The sequence below is a fragment of the Nyctibius grandis genome, chromosome 3 (genome assembly GCF_013368605.1).
Source record: "Nyctibius grandis isolate bNycGra1 chromosome 3, bNycGra1.pri, whole genome shotgun sequence".
Taxonomy (NCBI): Eukaryota; Metazoa; Chordata; class Aves; order Nyctibiiformes; family Nyctibiidae; genus Nyctibius; species Nyctibius grandis.
Window position 1 is genome coordinate 111,078,668 of NC_090660.1, and position 18,515 is coordinate 111,097,182.

Consider the following 18,515-nt stretch of genomic DNA (forward strand, 5'->3'; position numbering starts at 1 on the left):
AGCCTGACCTTACAGTATTCTAGATGTTACCTTTCCAGCTCCCTGATCTGTCACTCCTGATCAACTCTTGGTGGCTTCTACTTGCTATAATATACTAATTTCTCCATTTTCAAAACTGACTTGGTATTCAGTTTCCAGGAGATGATGACAACTGCCCACAGCAGCAACCCAAGCAAGGAGCATCACTAATCACATGCAGAGGTCAGATAAAGTACGAGGTCAGCACACATACACCTTGGTTGAAGCTGTTACGTGTTTTTGACTAGATAAATTTCAGAAAGGGATGCTTTATTTCTGTGGTGCAGAGGAAATAACAGACATCTGTGAGGGAAAACAGGACAGTCACAATTCCTACAACAAAGGGATGAGTTGAAGTTGCAAAACCGAAGTCAAGTACTTGAATGAATACTGCATAAAATTACCTAACCTCATCTTTTCAAAAGTTTCAGGTCTCCAGGCTATTTCTTTAAAGAACTGCTCTACTTCGAACTGAATACTTTCTCTTATCAGTTTATTCTGGTACAAGATAGTGGCTTGGCTTCCAACCCAGTTCCCATGAAGATATTAACACTCACAGGATTCCATTCTCTAACATCAGAACTAGCTAAATCCGTTTATAACACACAGAGTCGATAAGGGATAGCACATTTGTCCCTGAATTATTTCACTGTTTTGGGCCGGTTCCCTCACTGTTTGCAAAGTGTTTATAGGTAAGAGTTTGTTGGAATTAACAGAGTTGTCATTCAGGTTAAGGAACAACTTTACCATGCACTTGGCTAAGTCCTTGAAGAGCAGACAAAAAGTTGTGAACTTGATATAGTGATACACATATTAGTCCTGAGTATTTGAAGTGTTACACCTGCTTAAAGTGTATGGCTGTTAAGAGCAGGCAAATCAAAAATATCAGGTGAATGAGGCTTTGAGCAACTGGCAGAGTTAGCCAGGTCAGACTGTGGTGACATTAATTTTGCTTAGAATTTCTAATAAGGCTGTTGCAAGCTCTTTGGCATATTGAATGGCTTGTTATAGACCTTCTCTGGTTTCTGCTAGAGACTTGCAGAATCAATTTAGACAACTGGAATTGCCTGAATTTTGTCACTCAAGAAGTCTTCCAGGAAAAATCCTACTCTGAAACACATGATGTTTTAATAAAATAGCAGTACGTAGGATTTCACAGGTCTTATTAGTAAGCAGTAGTAGGTGCTATGCATCCCTATATTAAGGCTCTGGCAACCTTAGATGAAACCACCACAGAAGCAGGTAGGCCACTCAGATGGACTTAGGGAACATTACAACAGCTTCCACAATGTTTGCTACGAAGAGTAGCTGACTCCTAAATAGTATTTGTAAGTAGGGTTTCAGGAGCTTTCTAATGTTGATTCAGAAGCATCATCAGCTCATGCACTGAGAGTAGGAATCACAGAATCACAGAATCACAGAATCACAGAATCACAGAATCACAGAATCACAGAATCACAGAATCACAGAATCACAGAATCACAGAATCACAGAATCACAGAATCACAGAATCACAGAATCACAGAATCACAGAATCACAGAATCACAGAATCACAGAATCACAGAATCACAGAATCACAGAATCACAGAATGTTAGGGATTGGAAGGGACCTCAAAAGATCATCTAGTCCAATCCCCTGCCGGAGCAGGATTACCTAGACCATATCAAACAGGAACGCGTCCAGGCGGGTTTTGAATGTCTCCAGAGAAGGAGACTCCACAACCCCTCCGGGCAGCCTGTTCCACTGTTCGGTTACCCTCACCGTAAAGAGGTTTTTCCTCAAATTTAAGTGGAACCTCCTGTGTTCCAGCTTGCACCCATTGCCCCTTGTCCTGTCAAGGGATGTCACTGAGAAGAGCCTGGCTCCATCCTCATGACACTTGCCCTTTACATATTTATAAACATTAATGAGGTCACCCCTCAGTCTCCTCTTCTCTAAGCTAAAGAGACCCAGCTCCCCCAGCCTCTCCTCATAAGGGAGATGTTCCACTCCCTTAATCATCTTCGTGGCTCTGCGCTGGACTCTCTCTAGCAGTTCCCTGTCCTTCTTGAACTGAGGGGCCCAGAACTGGACACAATATTCCAGATGCGGCCTCACCAGGGCAGAGTAGAGGGGGAGGAGAACCTCTCTTGACCTGCTAACCACACCCCTTCTAATACACCCCAGGATGCCATTGGCCTTCTTGGCCACAAGGGCACACTGCTGGCTCATGGTCATCCTGCTGTCCACTAGGAGCCCCAGGTCCCTTTCCCCTCCGCTGCTCTCCAACAGGTCTGCCCCCAACTTGTACTCATACATGGGGTTGTTCTTACCCAGATGCAGGACTCTACACTTGCCCTTGTTATATTTCATTAAGTTTCTCCCCGCCCAACTCTCCAGCCTGTCCAGGTCTCTCTGAATGGCTGCGCAGCCTTCCGGCACATCAGCCACTCCTCCCAGTTTTGTGTCATCAGCGAACTTGCTGACAGTGCACTCTATTCCCTCATCCAAGTCATTAATGAGTATATTGAATAGTACTGGTCCCAGTACCAACCCTTGAGGGACTCCGCCAGACACAGGCCTCCAACTGGACTCTGTCCCATTGACCACCACTCTCTGGCTTCTTTCCTTCAGCCAGTTCACAATCCACCTCACTACCCGATCATCCAGACCACACTTCCTCAGTTTAGCTGCGAGGATGCTGTGGGAGACCGTGTGGCTTATTGAACCGTGGGCTTACTGAACAGAGATCTGTAAGGACTGCAAAGGACGATGAAATAAAAATTAAAAACCCAGCAAATATTTATTCAAACACTGCTCCTGCTAGCAGGTTAACTAGAAAAGGGATTACACATTTTTCAGGAAGACCTGTGGCTTATAGCAGAGAAGCAGAACCCAAGTCAGTATCCTGTTGAAAGCAGATATTCTTACTTTTGTCCTACTGTTGCACTAGAGGTGAGGATCACCTCACATGTCTAATGATTCCTCATCAAGCACAACATTCAACCCGAACACTTCAGTGACCAAAGCATGCTGTATGTAAACAGATTGAGCCAACTAGAAAAAGCCAGGGGAGGAAATAATAGAAAGGACAAGAGCCAGAAGACATAAGTCTGAAGGGCATGAGATGATTCTACTTATTTAAACAAAGGCTTGACAGTAGGCTTCAAATGTAAAAGCTGTTGAAAGGACAACATGAACTGATCTCTCCATCAGAAAAGTAATGATTGGCCCAAGTTGTAACCAGGATTATAGCATATTCTCTACATGCTGTCAGTAACAGAAGTGTTCTTATCCATCATGAGAAAGACAAAAAGCAGGTTCACTCCTTCCTTGCAACACTCATCGATAACTTTCTCATGGCTCTACAAGCTGAGGTTGCTCCCTGCAATTCTTGCATCTTCCAGTTGTGAGCAGACACACAATTGCCCTGCTGCCAAGTAGCACAAATGCACACTTACGTGTGCTGCATGTGTAGTTTTGCACCTTCAGCACAGGAAGCTGAGGAACATGCTGTTCTTGTAGCATGTAAACAAGAAAGTACATTTAGTACTTGACCAACAAAGATCTTAAAGCTGATGCAAGTTACTGGTCAACACATGGAGGTATTTGACATTTTACATTTTAGTCACTTGTCAGAGTGAGGAAGCCCTTAGGGTGAAAAATTTCATGGTTGTTGAAGCTTATTTTAATGAAAAGTGTAGCTCACCCTTCTGGGCTGTACATTATTTTTGGCAGCTTTACTGAGAACGCTGTGCTTAGTCATTTTACTTTTCCAATTACAGTACCGGCTTATGCAATAAACTAAAGTGTTTACTGTTTGAAACATCACCTGCCAGATTTTTGGGAAGAATAAAATTTGATTAAAGCAATGAGCAGTTAAGGATAACATCTACTTAAATGTTTCAGGTTTTAAGAGCCTAAATAAGACCTGAAATATCTTAATGTTGCTTCGTGTAGCAGTCAAGATTTAATAGACAAAACAGGGGCACCACATCCCTGTTACCTCATTTAAGTGAAATGTATTTATTATCCTCTAAGAACTTTAAGTTTTTGTTCTTCCATAGCAAATTTCTAAGTTTGATGTATTTCTTCTATAAAAATATTTCTGCAAAATAAATGGGCAGACTTTTGGCCCATGAACTTCTCCTGTAGAAGCACAGATCACCATATAGCAAAACAGCCATTGTTCAAAAGGTCACTTCCATTTTGTTTTAAACCTTTATTTTTAAATAATGCAACTTAGAAATTTAAGTTCCACATTAAAACAGCCATGATGTGACACATTATTACCTTACCTCGCATTCTGGTTTTCAATCAAGTTGCAGTGAGTTTAAGTTAATTGGGGTAGATGGTTAAGGGATAACGAATTACTGATTTACTGGGAAAAAATAAATCCTGCAGGAAAAGAATTCATGTGGTGTCTGTAAAGTTCTTCCTACTTACACACTCTGCAGTTTGCACTGACTGCAGATAACCCAAAAAAGTTTTGGCTAGGAAAACTTTCGCAGCTCACCTTCCTTTGAGGACTTAGTATGCCCTTGCTCACCCCTTATTATACATGAAGTCTGGAGAAACAGGATGACGATAAAATGTGCAACTATATCCTGTATTTTCCCTGATGAAAGAATACTTGTCCTGTAAAAATAAGCTTCAGTCAGGCTTAAACCTTCACTGGCATGGAGTGCAAAACTCTGCAAATAACGTGTTATCAGCCTTGAAAACATGGAACTGAAATTAGCACAGACACAAGTTTCCCAGGTTCAGTATGAAATGTTAATGCCTACTGAAGAAAATCATGCAATCAAAGCAGACTCTAGTTTACTTTAGGACACACATGGCGTAACAGACCCAGCCATCTGGGTAGGATCTTGAGTGGCCTGATCCCAGAGTCTTTGCTGGACCGAAAATAAACTGAACATGTTATGTCCCTTCTCATACTTTCTTTAAACACTTCCTACCATGAGAAGCAGGTGTGACTGCCATTTGCTGCGATTAAGGTGATTTCAGAAGTGTTGGCAGTTATACACTGAAAGCCATCCTCCAAATCCTGCTAGATCATGAACAGTGACACTTGTCTGTCACTTTGGATACATCCTCCCCACAGATGCTGTGAGTGAAACTGTGCACTTAACTGATGAGAAAAGCTACCCAGATTTTCAGGCTTTCCCTGCACAATCTGCAGTTTAAATCCGTGCCTAACCTTCTATTTAGAAGTCTGTGGAATGCAGATCTACCACTAAACAACAAGCCCAGATATAAACAATTTGAGATGTATTCATTGGTCATGTAAGCCTTCTATATTTTCATTCTCTCCTACAAGGTTGGAAGGATGACAACACTATTACAAGCCTATACCCTTTCAGATGCAAAAACATTTGTGTAGCTTTAGTCTTAGCTGCTCACATCAAACAACTTACAGAGCTACATTATGTCCTGAGAGGCTAACAAAGCAATGAAGGAAAGTTCTGGGCTTTTGCTTGCTTTATCAATGGAGCCAAGATATTTCCAGCCTTGGCTTCCTGGTTTGTTCTCAATCTATTCCAATATTTTAAAAATTTCTTCAGTGAAAGCCAAGGATTGGCCAGTATTCTTATTATTTGAAAAGGTATCACTATTACCCAGACAATTTAAAGAAGTTATTTAATCCCTACGTCAACAGTGAGCAAGAAAATGAAGCATTATAACAGCACTAGCATAACCACACCAGGCAAGAATTAGAAAGGATGCTGGACAGTCATTGAAGCAAAAACAAGGAATTCATTTTTACTTAATATTTGCCACTGGCAGGCTTCCACTCATTTTCCAAGGTACAGGCAGATGCAATATTAGTGAACTGAATGCTCCTATTGGGGATAAACAAAGTATTGCTTTCATTTGCACAGTACTTTCACCCTGACCACACTAATTTAGATGCAAGATGGACAGTATATTGCATGGTAGAGATGTTATAAACAAGTATTTAACCCCATTAACATTAGACTCTGCCCTTATCAGGCAGTATACCCTTAGTATCAAAGCTTGAGGAACTATTACCAACAACTCTCCTAGAACATCTCTCTAGTTCAACTATTTTTTTCAAATACAAAGCAATTGTACTGAGAATACCTGAAGCACCAAAGTGCAGCAGCTTTCTTATCCCATTTCCTAGAGGCAAGTTCTCCAAATCATTTGGAATGCAGCAATTTCTGCATGTAATGCTGAAGTCTTATTCCCTACTTAAAGAATCTGTCTTTTCTAAGCTGTGGTGTATATTTTGTCTTAATACAGCAATTGCTACGTAGGGACTTAAAGCTTTGTCTAGTAGGAACGTTTGACCATGGGCCACTTACCAGCCTGTGGCTTTGTCAGTGGAAAAGCCCCTAAAACGTGATGGGGAATGCCATCAAGGACACATCAATTATTAAATTCCAAGTAGGCAGAATGAGGTTGTGATCCACAATCAAGGGAACTTGTTGTCAGGTTCACTGAAGGATCCTCCAAGTGAGATATTTAGAAATACCTACACAGCCTCCTTACAAAGCCACCCAGACAGCGAGTCTGTTGACCAAAAGCTTCTGAAGGAGGCTGAAGTTCAGGGAACAGTGTAGCTATTATTGCACCAATGATAAATTTAGGCATTCATCACAACCAGTTATTCAGTAACCAGCCTTAACACAGAACTGGAACTGATCTCTTGGAAAGAGCGTTAATTTAGGAGCATAGTTAATGAGGAAGAGAAAGCTGCCTAGTGCAGCTCAGGGAAATACTGGGCAGTGTTGGGCTGCTGGAATGAGCTGGAAGTTTGTAGTCTGATAACATAATAGTTTGCAGTTATTGAGCACAGAGTCAAGTTTATACTGAATACCTCTGAGAGACATTAGTTTTCACATAGACAAAGTGATATTAATTAGATCTAGCCATGAACAAGCTAAGAATACCCTGAGACAAAGTACTAAGGCTCTATCTTAAGTCATCACACCGAAGACTATTACTTGCTCACAAATATATCCTACTGTTCCTAACTAGTAAAAGATTTACTAACAATTTAATATCAAGCCCACTAGATGAATAGGCATCTATGGAAGATGCTAGGACAAGATTCACTGGATAGGAACACAAACCCTTTTATACACAGCTTAACTGGGAACTACTACGTAGTTGAAAGACCATGGTAGATATACTTTTATCTAGCACTCCAATCCAGCTCATATGCATACAAAGAAAATTAGAGATCCCACTAGTATATAGGGTCAAAAGGCTTATTTTCAAATGGCATCTCCTGAATTATCACACAAACTATCCCAGAGTGACCATCTAGAAGAGGACACGTGTTATCTGGTTCAATGCCATTTCTCCAGTAGACTGAGATCTACTACTGTGCAGCTGCATATTGAGAGTTTTGAACAGACCATACCTGGAAGATGACGAATTCAAAAGGCGTTTTGAAAGCAAAGCAGCAGAAAAAGCTCCAACTGTAAGGCCAGCAATAACTGTAGGAACACGAAGGGTACAGATAACTGTCAAGTCACTCCCCTTTTCAGCTGAAGGAGCTAAATGTTTTGACTTTTAGGCTGTGACAACCAGTGTGAATAGCACCCAGAGCCACACAAATGCTATGATGTTGGAAACAATCAGGGTAACTCCTGCACTGAGAAGTGTAAGCCTTTTCCTGTTCTACACCAAAGTTAGGAGCAGAACAAGAGCCAAGAAGAACAAACCCACATCATGAGCTGATTCCCCCAGATACATTTCAGACAGCAAACAGGACGTGCACTGGATGTTAGTGTTAAATCAAGTTGTGCATTTGTTTTGGGTTATTTTTTGAACTCTTGGGAGTTAGCTGGCCAGCCACATTACTCTAAGGAGCAATAGTTCAGACTGTCAAATCACTCCTCTGGGAGTAGCCAGAGCCAGACTGCACAGGCCAGTGTACTTGTTCAGATATTCCCCTTGTAAAAGAGAAGTATTTTTACCCTGCATGCATGCCTTCTCCCTCCCCACAAAAAAAAAAAACAACAAAAAACACCACTATAAAACCCTGAAGCTCTTGTTACCTGGAAGCAAAGATCCAGCATCGAGACTATTTTCATAGTTGATTCCTGTTCCTCCTATTTGTACTCCCACATGACTGATAACCAAGTTGTAGGTTAAACAGCACTCAGATTAAGTGTATTCTGGAAGACTGCTTGCTGCATATTAAGTGATGATAGGAAATTAAGTGGCACAAAAATCTTGACTGTTCTGTAGTCATCGCTCGTTGGGTTAAGCCACTGGTTTCTGAACATGGTCCAGGAAGACTGATCATATATTCAAGGACAGAATGAAGACGATAAGCGTGATATGCAGTTGTGCTTTTGTAAAAGAGCACTTTGAGTTCAGCCCCCAGTTAGATCATTTATTTATCTGGCACCGAAGGGTGATAATGGCTTGTTTTCAAGTCTCCAAAATAAATGAGCTATACTGCATGCAGAAGTAGTCCAGGCCAGCCAGCAGAGGACAGAAAATATGCAGGGTCAGCATAACACGGGTTTCAATTTCAGTAACAAAAACATTAGAGCTCTCATTTAAAACAAGATGAGGAAACTAGGTTCTCTCTCTGCTCTGCTAAGAGCACCAGTCTTGTTCTCCCCAGAACATTGATAAAATCCACTTCAGATATAGTTTAGCAAAACAAGTCACTGGTAATACTTTCCTACTGCTATTTACACCTTGCTAAGATTTTTAAAAGCATCTCCAGTCTATTCCTTAGGGCTTAGTTTTGTTTACCTCCTACCCTTTTATGCCTTGCTACATGAGTAGCAGCTATTGACTGACAATTTCAATCTTGCAAGGAAAGTAGGTCTCAACGCACTCCCAGAGCATGTCAGGCCCCCAGATTAGTCAGTCTTCATATAACACCGCAAAACACTGCTAGTCAAGCCTAAAGTGTCAAGCCAGCCAGCTGTCTTAAAGCTAAAGAGACTAGTTTAATAGCCTATACCCTTCATAGACAAGAGTCCTGGGAAGCAGGTCTTCCCCAGCTGTAACTGGGTTTTAAGAGTTTTATTAGTTGTCCATGTTGTGGAGACCAACTTCCCATCACTTATATATCAAGATTCACATTCTAGCAGACTATGTGCCAGCAAGAGCCAAACCAAAGTGCAAAGCAGCTCCTAAACCAAACCAAATCACTACCCACTGAAAGCCTTGTGTCCTCATGCTTGCCAGAGCCCCTTGCCAAGAGCAAGTTTGATGAGAAAACCTGGCTGCTTCCCCCGAGTTGTTATAATGCAGTATGCCAGTTGCAGTCTAAATGACTTCACAGCACTTGTTGGAAATACCAGCACTAAGGGGCTTTAGTTAAGCTACTGTGTGCCAGTTTCCCTAAGATGGCAGTTCACAGCACACAAACCTCTCAGTGACTCAGACACTGCAGTGCTCTGAATCCATTGCTGAGATGCCTAAAGTTCAGCTTTTAGCTTGAAGCAAATTCAGTCTCCGGCAACCGTATCAGAGGTCTAGATTTAATAGTATGAACTCAGCTCTTTTTCATGCAGAGTATCTTATTCCACTTGGAGGAGTGAATTGTGATACAGAAGCAGAACCAGTTTATTGAGGATAGCAATAATTATTCCGTGCTTGGATTCAAGAGACTCTCACAGTCCCAGCTGGAAGATATAATATCCTTTACTAGTGGAAGTTTTGGGTGGTTACTCAGAGTAGGGCTGTGACCCAAATGCAAGATGTGTGGGTAACTGATAAGCTGCTGACTGTAAAACAGTCACCTGACCAGCAGCAGCTTACCGAGTGCACGTAAAGTCTTTAGTTCACAGCACAGAGCTCCACAGCTTAACAGTGTCTGCTTCCAGGCTTGGTTTCTGGGCTGTCCAGGATCTCCCATCTGGAAGGTGACTCTCACACTGAAACACCAGCTATCTGTCAAGCTACACACATGGTGTCACTCACCCTGGCAGCAGGCATTCTGCTTCAGCTTTCTGGCAACTGAATTTGCCAGAATCATTTGTGTTTTCTGCTTCCGTATGGCAGCTTAAATACACAGCTCCCCTATAAAGTTTATTGGACTCGTTAAAGCAGCTACTAGGCAGGAGTAATGCTCTGCTTAGGAAAAGTATTGTTTCAAGAATTCATACCAGTTTAGCGCTGGTATATTAAGCCAAGTGACAATCATTGCATTCTGTATTCCCCGAGTTAACCACACTGTTGAATGGAAGCTGTTTAGTAAGGCTGACAATGTGCTTGCAAGTGGAAGGAGCAGGAGCTCTAATGGAATAATTATCAGATCGGTTAAGCCTTTGCTAATGGCAACAACTGAACACAAGGCTATGCCATTGTCAGTGTAGTTTTGATTAATCTTACACCTATAGCTGGAACGGGTCACAGCGTGGGATCCTGCAAGTATTACAGGTAAAGGTCATGGGAGTGACGCTTGCAAAACTAAAGTGCAGCACAAACAGTTCTTCATGTTCCCAGTTACTCTCAAGCTGCTAAAGGTTCCCCCTCTATCACATGCCAGCCTCATCACTTCCACAGCAGCTCTCCTGGCAGGTCAACTGGAAAGCCCCATTTCAACTCGAGTAGCTCTGTTCAGCATGCTGTCACACTAACCGTCACCTTAAAGTTGGTCTGAAGAGCAAGTGAAGCTTGTTTTTATCTCAAGCATGACACCATCGCGTGTGCACTGTTGCTCAACACACACTGCTCAATCATTTGATGCAAGTATTTTGGGGTGGCTTCTACTGTTAGGAGTAACAGCAGAGGTGCAGACTGCCAGCTGCAGCTTCTGTGATGGGCTGTGTGAAAGGATTTCACTGCTTTTGGATAACACGCAAGGAGAGGTGCCCACATACCATGGGTGAAACTGGCTTACCTACTCTAGGAATTGAAGCTTGAAGTCATGAGGTGTTCATCTAAGAACAACTGCAGTACATCACAGGCAGGTTTTACAGATGAAGCTAGACAAGATCAAACACTAGTATGTAAAGAAACTGTTCATTGCTTAAATCAGCATCCGCTGGAAGTACAGAAGTGTCACATGCAACTGTATTCACAACTGCAGGCATCACCTAGCAGCTAGTAGGTCATTTCAGCCATTGGCTTCCCACCTAGGCATTTATAAGACATCTCCCAAAGCTTACACATCTTTTCTAAGCTACTCAGTTGGCAACACATTTTGACTTCAAGAAGGTTTTTTGAATGTTAGATGCAGTTTCACTGCTGAAACACACTGCAGGTACCATCCAATGGTAGTATTCTCATAGGTTTTAGATGGATCATTTCTAAAACAAGTTTATACAGGGATAGAGGCAGAGTCCACTCATTCCAGCCTTAACACACAAATGGAGCAATATTAAATTACCTAGACCCAACTTTCTAGCTGCCAGTGAATCCAGGACTGGACTGAGTTTAAAGGTAATTAACCTCTGAGGGCACAGCCTTGTGAGATGGGTCCAAATTCAGCCTGCTTTCTCCAGGCTCCTCAGAGCCTGTATTTCCACATGGCAGGATGAAGGCAGTTGCTTCAGAAAGCTCCTCAAACAGGCTACACACTTGTTTCAGTTTGAAAAGTTTAGGCCACATGTATTTAGACAGACAAGCCTGTGTATTGTTTCAGTCAGTTACACCATGCTTCATTGGAAGCCACGTAAACATTGCACTTGCATTGCCTCACCCAAAAGGCACATGAACTAAGTTGCACTTAATGAATTTTGTTGTAACATGACACAGAAGGAGCAGCAAGTTCACCAGCTATGTCAGTGTAACCACCCCCTCACCTCTAGTGAAGGACACCTCCAGCAGAAGACATCCTCCTTTGTCAGCTTAAGGCAGTACAATACAAGTGTATTTAAAAGAAACTGAATTGCTAAGACATTTCAGCTTTGAGGGAGAGGACTGCTTTCAATTGCAAGCAGTCCCCATAGCATCCAAACAAGATCACATCAGCAGATACTGCTCGTTCCTTTCTCAAACCCCCAGAGCAGCAGGTTCCTGCAGGAGTTAACACACATTATGCAAGAGGGTTATCTATAGAACCATACGTTTTCAATTTTGGTGGAGATGCCTCAGTCATACATAATTGAGTGCAAGAACTGCTATCATTTACTTGCTCAGAGGCATGAGCCAACCCATGTAAACTGGCCTCTGATATTACAAACAGCTAACTAAAATAGAAGTTGTTCCACTGATCCCATCCATTACATCATGGAAATTGTTATTTTGTCATGAAAACACCCTTAAATACCCAATTTAATCTCATTAATACAGGAATGAAGCTCTCACTTCCAAGACAGCAGCTGCCACTACCTTTGACAGACATGGGAACTCATGGATGGTTTTGGATGCCTTTGGACTACTGGATGCAGTTTGAGTTTAAGGTAGTGTCACGTTGTCAAACTTACAGTAAAAAGTACCTCTGGAAGCATTAATAGCCAGTGTGTCAACTAAATACCTTAATCTCTTATCTGAAGCCCCTTTCATTATTTAGGAAGGGAAAAATTAGGCCTGTTAAACATTTCATCAATCCAGTATAATCATTAAACAAACCAAGCGAGGAGGACCTTATCTTTTGCAATACTGGTGTGGGGGAAGAAGGTGTACGCAAGCTATGTCAGTGCAATCACATCAGCAACCACTTCTGCCAGATACTTACGAAAAAGCCTGACTTCTAGAGGGAAACCAAGTATTCACCAGCTCGTTCGTTCTTTAACCTCAAGCCATATTTCCTTAAATATTTTAGTAGCACTGTCTGATAGAGGCAGTGGAACACGATGCAGATCCTACTGGAGCAGTTTTTACAGAGCAGTAAGGACACTTGCTGTGACGGTGCCATTTCTTGTCACGAACCCTCATAATGCTGCAGTTACCTGTCTGTGCTCTGCACTTACAGCGCTGCCCATCCCTGTAGGTCCACTTCTCATAATATGTCTCCTTTCCCGAAGGAGAAACCACCTCCCCTGTTCAACATTCAACATCCTGCAACATCTTTCCTGTCCTTTCCCATATGTAACTTGCTGTGTTAGCCAAGCTCTAGCAACATTGATTCACTCACTACACCCAGGGTGAAGTCAGAGCCTTGGCTAGATGTTTTCCCCCCCCTTGTTTTTTTCCTCTATACATAGAGAATACCAGAGGCCAGTCACTACAACAGAGAACTGCCCCACAGGGAGAGTATTTTTCAACATCAAACACAGTTTCTGCACCTGCTAAAGGTGCTGAATTAGGGTATCTTAGAGCTTCAAATCACTGATAACATGATCTTAAGGAAAACTGCAGCTTTCACAGGACATTTAAGAGTTAAGTGCTAAGTAATTTCTTCTGCCAGTACTCACCATCATATCAGACTAGGTGGGGTGAGACCCAACTGTTTTATGGTAAAGCATTGAGATCAGGTTACAGGTTAAGTGTGGAATTATTCAAATAGCAGACTAGTGAAGCTTAATAGTCTGAAAAGCTACACTAATTTTCATCTGTGGTCCCTTTGTCAAGTCCTCTTCCACAATACTCACCACCCAACATAATCCCAAAGGTGAAGGGTTGGGATCCCATCTTCACCTCATTAGGACTTTCTGATCCCATCTTTACCTCATTAGGACTTACCGCCCCAGACACCCCAGTCAAGCCTCTCTGACCCCACTTTACTCATCCTACCATTCATTCTTCATCCCTTCCCAACCTCTGCAGCCCCACATCTCCTTCAGCCCAATCACTCACCATAGAGCTCAACCCTTTCCAACTTCCACCTCTGCAGCCCCGCATCTCCCTCATCTCACTGTCATCATTTCTCATCCCTTTTCTCCTCCCTCTGCACCCTCACATTTCCCTCCTCCCAAAGCTTCCCATCCCTTTTTCACCTCTCCAGAACCATAACTCCTTCACCCAAAGTCTTCTCAGCCTCTCCTTACCCTCAGTCCCACCCACAACTCTTCAAACCCTTCCTCACCAGCCCCTCATCTCCTTCACCCCAAACCCTTCCTCACCAGCCCCTCATCTCCTTCACCCCAAACCCTTCCTCACCAGCCCCTCATCTCCTTCACCCCAAACCCTTCCTCACCAGCCCCTCATCTCCTTCACCCCAAACCCTTCCTCACCAGCCCCTCATCTCCCCCACCCCAAACCCTTCCTCACCAGCCCCTCATCTCCCCCACCTTCAACTCATCTCCCTCACCCCAAACCCTTCCTCACCAGCCCCTCATCTCCCCCACCTTCAACTCATCTCCCTCACCCCAAACCCTTCCTCACCAGCCCATCTCCCTCACCAGCCCCTCATCACACTCCCCCCAAACCCTTCCTCGCTTTCAACTCCTCTCCCTCACCCCAAACCCTTCCTCACCCTCATCAGCCTGTCTCCCTCTCCCCAAACACTTCACCTTCACCAGCCCCTCCTCTCCCTCTCCCCAAACACTTCCCCACCTTCACCTGCCCCTCCTCTCCCACACCTTCAACTCATCTCCCTCACCCCAAACCCTTTCTCAACTTCCACAGCCCCTTCTCTCCCTCACCCCAAACCCTTCCTCAACTTCCACAGCCCCTTGTCTCCCTTACCTTCACCAGCCCCTCATCACTCCCCCCAAGCCCTTCCTCACCTTCACCTCCTCCTCCTCCTCTCCCTCCCCCCAAGCCCTTCCTCACCTTCACCTCCTCCTCCTCCTCTCCCTCCCCCCAAGCCCTTCCTCACCTTCACCTCCTCCTCCTCCTCTCCCTCCCCCCAAGCCCTTCCTCACCTTCACCTCCTCCTCCTCCTCTCCCTCCCCCCAAGCCCTTCCTCACCTTCACCTCCTCCTCCTCCTCTCCCTCCCCCCAAGCCCTTCCTCACCTTCACCTCCTCCTCCTCCTCCTCTCCCTCCCCCCAAGCCCTTCCTCACCTTCACCTCCTCCTCCTCCTCCTCTCCCTCCCCCCAAGCCCTTCCTCACCTTCACCTCCTCCTCCTCCTCCTCTCCCTCCCCCCCAGCCCTTCCTCACCTTCACCTCCTCCTCCTCCTCCTCTCCCTCCCCCCAAGCCCTTCCTCACCTTCACCTCCTCCTCCTCCTCCTCTCCCTCCCCCCCAGCCCTTCCTCACCTTCACCTCCTCCTCCTCCTCCTCTCCCTCCCCCCAAGCCCTTCCTCACCTTCACCTCCTCCTCCTCCTCCTCTCCCTCCCCCCAAGCCCTTCCTCACCTTCACCTCCTCCTCCTCCTCCTCTCCCTCCCCCCCAAGCCCTTCCTCACCTTCACCTCCTCCTCCTCCTCCTCTCCCTCCCCCCAAGCCCTTCCTCACCTTCACCTCCTCCTCCTCCTCCTCTCCCTCCCCCCAAGCCCTTCCTCACCTTCACCTCCTCCTCCTCCTCCTCTCCCTCCCCCCAAGCCCTTCCTCACCTTCACCTCCTCCTCCTCCTCTCCCTCCCCCCAAGCCCTTCCTCACCTTCACCTCCTCCTCCTCCTCTCCCTCCCCCCAAGCCCTTCCTCACCTTCACCTCCTCCTCCTCTCCCTCCCCCCAAGCCCTTCCTCACCTTCACCTCCTCCTCCTCTCCCTCCCCCCAAGCCCTTCCTCACCTTCACCTCCTCCTCCTCTCCCTCCCCCCAAGCCCTTCCTCACCTTCACCTCCTCCTCCTCTCCCTCCCCCCAAGCCCTTCCTCACCTTCACCTCCTCCTCCTCTCCCTCCCCCCAAGCCCTTCCTCACCTTCACCTCCTCCTCCTCTCCCTCCCCCCAAGCCCTTCCTCACCTTCACCTCCTCCTCTCCCTCACCCAAACCCTTCCTCACCTTCACCTCCTCCTCTCCCTCACCCCACACCCCCCTCCTCACAGCTCAGCCACCCCCCGCCCCGAGGTCCAACCGCCCCTCCCGAGTCCCCTCGCCCGCCGCCCCCCTTACCTGCCCCCGGGTCTCCCCCTGCACCCGGGACCTGCTCCGTGCGGCGGGGGAGGCGGCGGTGCCGGGAGGCGGCCGCGGCAGCCGGCGGGGAGGGTGGGGGGGAAGGAGGAGGGAGGGGCGCGTTCCCTCACGGCGGCACGAGCGCGGCGGCAGCACCAGGCACCAGCGGCCGCTTTATACCGGGCTCCTCGGAAACCGTCTCCCGCTTCCGCTTCCGCCCCCTCCCCGCGCCGGGGGTCATGAATATGCAGCGAGGGGGCGTGGCCAGAGGGGGGAGGGGGGGGAGGTGGCCGCGGGCGGGGGGCGTTGCTATGGCGACAGGCGGGCGGGCTACAGGGGCGCCGAGGCTTCCCCGCAGGGGCGGGGGGCGCGCGCCCACCTGAGGGGAGCGGCGGCGGGCGGCAGCGCGGGCGGGTCAGGTGTAACGGTCGTTCCCGCTGCCGGGGGGGGGGGGACAAGGAGGGGCCCTTGGACGAGCCCAAGGACGAGCGGTGCCCGCCGGCACCTGTCCCGGGGCCGAAGGGGAGTTCTTGGCCCGTTAAGTCGCAGAGCGGCGACCTGAGGGCGGTTGGGGGCCGCCCGCCCGCTCAGCCCCCACCGAGGCAGAGCGCGTTTTCCACAGAAACTCGGTGGCGACATGGCGCGGAGCCCCTCTGCCCTGTCCCAACAGTTGTGCCAAGTGCAACTCCAAACTAACGACTTGGGAAGCGCTGGAGTCGACACCCTTCCCTACCGCAAACACATCAGCCCAAAATTGTCAAAATTTTCCTTCATCGTGAGGAAAAATAACACGTTTTCCTCAGGTTTGGCTACACGCAAGGTGCCATCCTGCCTCCCCACCTTGCCACACCTGGCGGAGGCCGTGAACCTCCTCTCCACACATCCAGCCTAGCGCTTTAATGGGGTGTGCTGTTCCAGGTAGCCATCGCCTGCTCTGTGCAAGGGTGCAATTAGCATTCAGCACGCAATTAGCATTCGTCACGTATACAACCCTCAATAGATAACGTATAGCAACCTCCAGGAGATTAAAACGCTTAAGTCCTGATTGCAACCATAGTACTGCCACATTGTAAACACCCCCTGCAAACATGCCATAAAAGACCATAATTTTTTAGCACAGGCGTGTGGTTTTTTATTCCCAATTACTTAGGTCTCCTAGCCTTAATTGTGCTGACTGCATTGGGCAGGGTAGCGTAATATTTAATTTTCATTACTTACATAAACCGGGGATGCATAAAGTAGCGTGTGAGTGGCATGTAAAAATGCACGTTATGTTGCATAAGTGTAATTGTTTTTTGTTTCTTGACATGCCGTTAAGTATATATTCCAAAACAATTTTTTTTTTATTGGGAACTTCTTTCTCTGCAGCTCATGAATAAATAAACCACGAAGCATACCAGACTTAAGAAAAAGGAAAACCACAGAAGGCAAAATGGAAGAACTGTACACATCTATGCACTATTAAAAAGCATTATGAGTCTTGAGTCTAACAAAAACACTGTCATTGCAAGCCCTAAAAAAACAAACAAAAAAAAATATGACATTAATCTTTTATTCTAGAATGCTCTTATCAATATGTATTTATTTTTAGGCTGATTCAGACCAAGGACTGAAAAGCGTGCATGACCACAATCATCCACAACTCCCTAAATTAACCATCCTCTGGTGAGGATTCCCAAAATCTGTTCAAAGAATGATGGTTTATTTTGACATACTACTGATATTTATAAATATCAATAACGACATTGTTAGCTTTTTGGAAAAATATGGCCAAATAATTCTCTTGATTAGCCACGTAGTAAAGATAAAGCCGATGACAGCCCAGTGTAACACCTACTCTTGACAGTAAAACAACATCCATTATTTCATAACTGAATGTATGTAGTAGAGCTTAACAGAACATTAAAGTTTATTCCACAGAAGAAACAAAATATACCTATATTTATAGTAGTAGAAAAGTCTAATGACTCATGGTAAGAGAAAAGGCTTTAGTAGAAATTATGAGAGACCCTAACACAACTGAAATCACTACGTAGGGTTGTCAAGATGTGAGTGTAGTTACAACTTCTAAAATGTGCTTCTTGTTACCCATAAATTTGTGGCAGCTTTGGCTACCTGATATATTGGCACTTCCCTTCAAAATACCTGAAAAAAATACTTTTTTTGGTCCTTTTGTTGCCTGCCGTTGTGGCGAAGCACGATCCTCACCTCGCCCTGACTTTTTTGACCCCTTCCAGCAATGTCCAGACATGTCCAGACGTGTCCAGATATTTCTCCATTCTATTTCCTCATGTGATTTTTGCTTGAGAGTTGTTGTCAGCCCTTAGCTGAGTCTACAGTCAGAAAGGGTAATTTTCCATAAAACAAACATTTTAGTTCAAAAAAATCTGATTTTTTATAATGAGAGTGAGGGGGTGAAAAAAAATAATCCAAGGAAGCAGACCCACCTTTTCCCTCTGAGGTTCTTACTCAGCTCCAAATATTTAACCCATAATAAATAAACGCATCCTTAAGTCTTGGCAGGAGAGAAGTGAGTGTCAGTCAAGAGACTGATGTGTTGTCCAGACGTGTGCTACGTTTGCCCGGGAGAGGGGCTGATGTTTGTGGGGCTGGGAGAAAAACCCCTAAACTGTGGTTGAGAGCGAGGTTGGAGACATGCGCTCCTTCCTGGAGGTTGTGAGGGTC

General features: G+C 45.6%; 1 protein-coding gene across 1 annotated transcript in view; it reads right to left on the bottom strand.

The window, feature by feature from the left end:
• The window catches only part of SLC45A4 (solute carrier family 45 member 4), a 73,716-nt gene extending 57,745 nt beyond the window's left edge, over nt 1–15,971 (bottom strand). Inside the window, exon 1 of the mRNA XM_068396524.1 lies at nt 15,831–15,971. The gene's annotated coding sequence lies outside the window, so the exon portion shown is untranslated. The remainder of the gene's footprint in view (nt 1–15,830) is intronic.
• Between the last annotated feature and the right edge of the window lie 2,544 nt (nt 15,972–18,515).